The following is an 8284-nucleotide window of genomic DNA, read 5'->3' as shown; positions in this document are numbered from 1 at the left end:
CTGCAAGCTTCTGCAGTGAAACAATAAAAAGAAAATATAGAAATATGCTCTTTTTAAAATGTAAGATATTGTTTTTTCCTCCGGACAGTCAGAAATGATCTGGCGCGGCGCCTTTGAGCAGGTTAGCTGCATGACGAAAAAAAACAACCGGCAAGCACATTTCAAGTGGTAAATACAATAATGCTAGGGACCGTAGCGAGCAATCATTACAAATCATTTTATTGATCTTTAGAACACTAAGATTGATGCGTTATACTAATTAAACATTTACCTTTCAATTTCAACGAGCGCTTGGTAAAGTAGACGAAGGTTTCGATTGGGAGCGCTAGCTGGTAAGCCGCAATCACATTAATGAGTGAAAGGTAACCTAAAGTAAATTTGTTATAATTTCTTAGAGCAACATAATTGGTCTTAAAAGACCCAACCGAAATCAAATATAAAAAATAAGAAAGTGTTTGGAGGATTATTTTTTTTAAATTTACTGCATGCCACGGGTAAAAACATTAGCAGGTGGAGGAATTTGTCGACAAGATAGCGCTCGTAGACGGGGAACAAATAGGTAGAACAGGAGAACATAGTGCGCACTATGTTGACAGCATAATTAGTCCACTGTGATGTCCTGTTCTTCTTCTTTGTACCCATCTACAAGCGCTGTCATATCATCTAATACCCATTACCAACCACCCCAAAATCAGCAAGGATGATTTGTTTAGGAAAGGGCGAGCTAAAGTTTTAGCAGAGAGCTGGAACTTTTGTAGGTCGACTAAAATTCAGGCTTATTTATAGCGCTATTGTCATTAGGAAAAAGCAATTCTTTATGTTTGCACTATTCCCATTTTGTGACCAGTCGGTTACGAGAAACTGATTTATTCCACAAATATCCAAAAGCGCTCCGATCTCTCGCAAGGTTTCCTTTTTTGGCTTTTGTTCTTTTTATTTTTACTATTGAATTGCTTTGCACTGTACAAAAAAAAAAGTGGGTCACTTGCTAAAGATCTCGGGAATATTTGTGACGCTGTCTACTGAACCGCAGGTCGGGTCAGAGGAGTCTGTGTGGAAAATAAATTTATTCTAGAAAATATATCAATTTATTCAGACAAAGTTTCGAAGATGTACACACGGGTGCAACATTCCATGACGCCTGAATGATTTGCATCTGGTCCATACATTTTTTTTTGTTTAATATGAGAAGGTCTGTGATATGATTGTATTAAATTATTAAAGTATTTAAGTGCTTACTTTATGTCGATTAGTTCATAAACGGAAGAAGAAATGAAAGTTTGCAGTATTCGGTTGCAAGGCGCTTAGGCGCCTTGCAACCGAATACTGCAAACCGACGCACCAAAGACTCCTTGGTGAAGAGAACAGAGGGTTTGAACCTTTTGCTTTGCGCTCAAAAGGCCGTAAAAAAACCTCATGACCACGGAAGTTTATAAACGTTTTTTTTGTTTTTTTTACGTTTAACATAAAAAGGAGCCATTTAGAAACATAATATTTTTGTAATAACCCATGCGAAATCAAAAGAATTCATGCAATTGCTGCAAAGTACTCGTGCCAACGTTTCCGTTGTTGTCTCTTTAATGGTAGGCACGCAAATGATGGAAACGTTATTGTTTTTATAATCGACTTGCGGATAAAGTTTTTACCTGATTTTGTTTTTACAGGCGCGGCTCAGATTAGTGTTAGGCGTCCAGTGTCTCTGCCATTGTGAACCTTTTTAGTAATTTTTTAAGTGGGCCGCTCAATATGCACAGCCAGCCGACTGGTCTCCGCTTTGCTTACTCTTCCAAGAAGTCACCCGGTCAGACCAAATGAGGTAAGCATTTTACTTTAGGTCCCAGGCTTGCCCGACGTTCCCGATATTCCGTGGTCAAGTCGTCCGCGGCGAGTTCTCTGTGGCAGGTCTTGGTGGGTTCTGCGGATCAGCTATTTTCGTATCGCTCGGTAGCAAATCTGTCGCTGGCGCCTTCGTTCTTCTGCCGAGCACCACCTGCCTCGCGCCTCGTGCACCGCCACCGTTGGTCTCGTGTCTCTTTTCGAAACTTCTTTTTTTCTTTTTTTCACAACTGTCATACAATTTTCATATTGTAAGTTACATATCTTTTTTTTTTTCCCTTCAGATATTTATCAATACTAACACATGAAATGATCTTCGGTTACTCGGAACCCTATTTCGAAGACTTATCATTTCAATTTTTCATCGCTGACGATGTCAACCTGCTTTCACTTCTGCTAGAGAGATCGGGATGAAAGCGTGAAATTTCCTTATCCCGTGAAGGCCTTTTCTATGTTGGTAGCGGTACGCGAGACTCTCTCGTTCAGCGTTGTTGTTATCCTTAGATACCCATATAGGTTTTAAACTGCAAAGGCCTTTCCACTGCCCATTCGTACAACTCTGGGCGCGTACAAATCTGGTAATCTAAGGGGCGTTGGAAGCTTGCTTTGGCAGGCAGTCCCGTTAAGCTTCCTCCTACCCAATTGCATAGACCCATTTTATGTGATGTGGCAAAGAAATGCCACACTGCCTTATAGCCAAAATATTTATGGTGGAAGTAGAGATTGATGTTATTTGTCTTACTCTTGTACCGTGCAGCTGCATCAGCTGTGAAGCAATGAATTATCGTTAGTTTTTTCCTAAGTCCATTGGAGGCTCTCAATCACCTTTCTTTGAAACAAATTCACGTTTGCATTATCGTGTGTTAGGTCGTCAGAAATTATTGTGATGGTTTGGTGCCGACTTGTCTTTTTTGCGTTGTGCTTGGTAATATATAATGACGGGATAAATAATCGCTTTTGTTTCACTCCGGTAAAAGGCCTTGGGAGATTCTTGCACAAGAAAATTGTAATGGCCAGCTAAATTCATTATTAGGATGGATTGATTTTTTAATAAATTGTCGTCCAAATTCAGTAAAACAAAAAACTTCACTGTTCTTTCGCAAGGATGTCATGCGGCTTCAGAGACAACAGCTGCCTTCTGAGGTTTTCCAAAAACGCTTTAGATATAATTTTCAACATTTCAAAGGTAGCGCAGTTCCCGGAGATCCCATTTTGAATTCTGGGGCTGCCGGCGGCTTGCAGTCTATGAAGGTTGTCACCCAATGAAGTCCTACCTCTTTCCACGCCTTGACAGCAAATGAATCTGCCAAACATGCAGTCTTCGATTCCGCACTTCACACATCTGAACGTAGTAGCGCCTTGTAGTTGACGTTTACTCCTGCAGCTTGTAGCTGGAGCTTTATGTTCTGATGATATGAATAGACGCAGACTGTGTGCGTGCCGGGTGCTCCTGTTGACAAAAAACACCGTGGTCGCAATCAGGCGAAACTGAAAACTTGCACTGTGACTCTGGGCAATGGATTTTTTTGTTGAAGACTATTTTGCATCAACCGTTTTTTTTTTCCGAAAATGACGTCTTTTCTTTGTGGCATGCGGTAGCTTACTGTGTTGTATTCATAAAACTTTCTAATGGAGGTTTTATAGCTATCTGGAAGACGCGGTACGTTTTTGGCGTCCAATCTTGCGGAGCTTCTTAGGTTCGCGCACAATCCATTTTGTTGCACCAAACAAATTGGTCTCTTGCAACATGCTCCATGATGCCGGTACCAACGTCAAAATGTACATTTTTATAGAAATGAAGTTTCATTCCTGAATTTTTGTTTCAACTCACAGAAAAGGTATAGGTAGTCATCCGCAAGTGTCTCAGTGTATATGATGCTTCGGGCACGAATGTCTAAGCTTCTGTACAGCTTTGCAGAGAGGTGTGTTGCATGCTTTATAGCTTCTTCTCAGCGTAGCTTTGCCGTTTTTGCACGACTTCTTAAGGCTAACTTTGGCTTCCCCTATCACAGACAACGAAGCATTCAAGCATTCAAAGTTTGCATCGTGCTCAGGCCTCGTGTCTACTCAACTGACCTGGTGACAGCTGTGCGATTGCAGCCTCAATGTTTTTGATTTCTTGGCACTCCAAGGAAAAAAAGGTGTAGCCAGTGTTCCGTACCGGCCACGGGCTCTGATAAGATTGTATAACCCCGGTGACGTGTGCTCGCCCGGCATGCAGTGTTATCTATAAAAGAGCGCTGCTGTCTGGGAATAAAGGCTTTTTGCGTTGCTGCCACCAAGGCGTCTGTCTGCTGCTTAGAACAGAACATCTGGCGACGAACATGGGATTGCCGCGCAGTCAGTCGCTACCGGCCACCAGCAGTCACTAGGTTGAACCGTCCACGGTGCAAGGCGACACGGAGCCCTTGCAGCCAGGATTTCATCGACGGCCTGGAGCAGCGCAGGAACGCCGCGTGGAAGTAAGGCGTTATGGAGCCCCTGCATGAACTTCAGCGGCCGGTTGGAGCAAGCGAACGAGCACGGGCAGTACGGACAAGGCGCATCGAGGAAATCCGCTCTACAGATAAGTGAAGTTTGCTCATTATGGCAGAACCAGGCCATGGCCCTAAGCTCGGCAGGATGACAGAATTCAACCCGAAAATCGACAACATACGCTCGTATTTCGAACGCTTTGAGAACTACGTCGACATAAATGATGTCCCTGAAGAGAAGAAACTTAAGCTGTTTCTCAACGTACTCGGAGCGGAGGCATATGAAGAGTTAAAGAAGATAGTCGTGCCTCATTTGCCGCCTCAGAAGACCTTCGGGGAAGTTAAACAGCTTCTAGAAGGTCATTTCAACCCAGCTCACTCAATCATTGCACCTTCATTTTCATGCAACATAAAAATGAAGGTGTCAAAGATTTCATCACGGAACTGAAGCACCTGGCAAGAGATTGCAATTTTGGCACGTTTCTAAATGATGCCCTAAGGGACAGACTGGTAGCTGGTTTGCGTGACGAAGAAACGCAACGGGCTCTTTTTGCACAAGCAGACCTGACGTTTGAGCTGGCATGCAAAGCGGCGCTAGAGAAAGAGCTAGCTGCACAACAGGCAAAGCAAATGCATGAATTTGACGGAAAACCGCACAGCGTCAACGCCGTTCGCGGTGAACGACACCGTGATAAGGGAAAGGAATTGGGGGCAGTATCACGGTCGAAAGATAAGTAAGATGAAGAACTGCGTAGTGCTTGCTGGCATTGCGGAAAGCGTCATAGGCAAGAAAAATGTTGGTATCGGAACCGCACTTGTCGAAATTGTAACAAAAAGGGACACTTGCAAGCCGTCTGCAAGAAAGGAGCCAAAACAAAGGCTGTGAGATACGTCGACACCACGGACGACGAATCCGAAGAATTGAGCTGCCATACCGTGTTCTATTCAGGCAAACATTCAAGGGGCTACAGCGTAGACCTCAAGATTGAAGGGAGAACTGTCTCTATGATAATTGACACGGGTGCAGCGGTCACGATCGTACCAGAGCGTGTGTACAGACAGTATTTTCCGCATGTAAAATCCGTCGAAACAAATGTGCCATTGCGCACTTACACAGGGGAAAAGCTGAAAGTGCTTGGAAAAGCAAAAGTTTTGATAGACCATGAAGGAAGCGAGATCACTTTGCGCGTAGTGATAGCACAAGAGAACGGAACATTGATGCCCGCTCTCCTGGGAAGAGACTGGCTGGAAAAATTAAAGATAAACTGGAAAGCACTGTACAGTATGTCCGCGGATAGATCGCTGGATCAAAGGGTAGATGCATTACAGAAGAAGTATCCCCAGGTTTTCAAGAGCGCCCCGGGCATCGTCAAGAACTACGAAGCTCGCATCTATGTAAAAGAAGGGGCTCAACCAGTGTTCTCAAAAGCACGGCCAATACCGTTTGCGATGAAAGAGGAAGTAGCAAAGGAGTTGGAAAAGCTTGAGCGAAGCGGAATTCTGAAGAGGGTCACGAAAAGCGACTGGGCAACACCTCTGGTGGTGGTCGCGAAGAAAGGCGGCGCAGGATTACGATTATGCGGTGACTACAAGGTCACGGTTAATCCTGTTCTGAAAACTGACCATTACCCTTTGCCATTGCCGGAAGATTTGTATTCTATGCTTGCCGGAAGAAAGATCTTCTGCGTTCTAGATCTATCGCAAGCCTATCAACAGGTGCCGCTAGCTGAGGAAAGCAAAGCGTTGTTAACTGTGAACACGCATCTCGGATTATTTCAATTTCAGCGGCTTCCGTACGGCATCGCTAGCGCCCCGGCTGCGCTTCGGCTATCTTTCAGTCAGTAATGGACGAAGTTTTAAAAGGAATTCCAAAAGTGGGCTGTTATATCGACGACGTCATCGCCGTAGACGACAACGTTGACGACTGTCAACAAACCGTGGAAGAGGTGCTTGAAAGACTGGCAAAGCACAATATCACAGTAAAAAAACAGAAATGTGAATTTTTCAAGCAGTCCGTCGTTTATCTTGGGCACAAAGTGACAACTGATGGCATTTTTCTAACTGCGACAAAGTTAAAAGCAATCACGGAAGCACCTCAGCCAAGCAATGTAACCGAACTGCGAGCCTTCTTGGGCCTGCTGAAGTTCTACGCAAAATTCATCAAAGACTTAGCTACAGTTGCTACGCCAATGTATGATCTACTCAAAAAGGACAAGAGTTGGGTTTGGACGGACGCATGTTCAAGATCGTTCGTGGAATCTAAGCAGCGTCTCATCGACAGTGAAGTTCTGACATTTTACGACGTGAAAAAACCGATCGGATTATGCTGCGACTCGTCCGCCTACGGTCTTGGAGCCGTTATTTTTCACATCATGCCCGATGGTTCAGAGAGACCTTTCGCCTTTGCCTCCAGAACATTGAACGCAGCGGAGCGTAACTACGCACAAGGCGAGAAGGAAGCCCTGGCCATAATTTTTGGTTTAAGCAGGTTTCATAGATGCCTGTATGGACGCAAATTCACGCTCTATACAGACCATCAACCGCTGTTGGGCATTTTGGCATCAGATAAGTCAATTCCTTCTCTGGCTGCAGCGAGGATTCAGCGTTGGGCTATCACCTTAGCAGCTTATCAGTACACGCTACGGCACAGAAACTGCAAAAACATGGAAGCTGCTGACGCACTTTCAAGGCTGCCACATCCAGTCAAGCATAAAGACGACACCAAAGAATGTCTTGCAGTCTATGATTCAACGCCTCTCACTGCGAGCCAGGTGGCGGGTGCGACTAAAAGGGACCGCATTCTTTCCAAAGTAGTGCAGTTCACCTTAGCTGGCTGGCCCGCGCACTACGATGATTACCTGCAGCCTTTTTACGTTCGTCGAAACGAACTATCGTACGAGCAAGGCTGTGTCACCTGGGGCCAACGAGTCATCATTCCGGACGAACTTAAAAACGCAGTGTTAGCATTGTTGCATGAAGAGCACCCAGGAATGCAAAGAATGAAGATGCTCGCGAGGTCTTTTGTTTGGTGGCCGTTGATTGACAAAGACATCGAAGCCATTGTCCGTCAATGTAAAGTGTGTCAAACGACCTTGCCTGCGAGGGCACCAGGACCACTTCATCGATGGACTTATCCAACTCGTGTTTGGCAGAGAGTTCATGTCGACTTCGCCATGAAGGATGGCTCGAACTTGTTGCTTCTAGTAGACTCCTACTCAAAGTGGATAGAAGCAAAATACCTCCGTACTACAACGACATCAAAAGCAATCGACTGTCTCAAAGAGATATTTGCAGCCTATGGCTACCCGGAAGAACTGGTTAGTGATAACGGACCTCAGTTCACTTCGCACGAGTTCTCTGATTTCGCCGCTTCTCACGGAATTCGACACACTCGTACGCCACCGTACCATGCTTCGTCGAATGGGGCAGCAGAAAGGCTAGTTCAGACAACAAAAGCTTCTCTACTCAAGCAAGTGCTTCACGATAACTTAACAGGCCAGCACAGAACTCTGCATCAGCGACTTAGCGACTTCTTGCTTGCTTACAGGAACACCCCAAATTCTGTAACGGGAAGAACGCCGGCTGAGCTGTTCCTGAAACAACAACCTCGAGTAAAGCTTTCGTTCTTGAAACCAAGTTTTGTGCAGGACATGAGGAGTCGTCAAAACCGAGACGCCACACATCGCAACGAGGGCCGAGGAAGGGACCTGCAGATGGAAGTTGGTGATCCAGTTTTCGTGAAGACTACGAGAGGGGAAACCCTGTCGTGGGAAGAAGCTGTCCTGGCACAACGCGTAAGCGACTCTACGTTTGTAGTCAAGGTCGGAGATCCTTTTCGTTTTGTCCATATCGACCATTTGAGACCCAGGTGGACATCTGGACCAAAGACATCCATCCACCCGGACGTCGCGCAAGAAGCAGAGCCCGCTCTAAGTGCCAGTAGTCAGCAGGACTTTACAACAAACCTTCCAGAA

At 45.2% G+C, this 8284-nt stretch overlaps 1 pseudogene; it reads left to right on the top strand.

The window, feature by feature from the left end:
• The first annotated feature begins 4322 nt into the window (after positions 1 to 4322).
• LOC120841248 lies at positions 4323 to 7896 on the top strand (annotated as a pseudogene).
• Positions 7897 to 8284: the final 388 nt, after the last annotated feature.

The sequence above is a fragment of the Ixodes scapularis genome, unplaced genomic scaffold (assembly GCF_016920785.2).
Source record: "Ixodes scapularis isolate PalLabHiFi unplaced genomic scaffold, ASM1692078v2 PGA_scaffold24__2_contigs__length_7659602, whole genome shotgun sequence".
NCBI classification, from domain to species: Eukaryota; Metazoa; Arthropoda; class Arachnida; order Ixodida; family Ixodidae; genus Ixodes; species Ixodes scapularis.
This window is presented reverse-complemented; position numbering and strand designations above follow the sequence as displayed.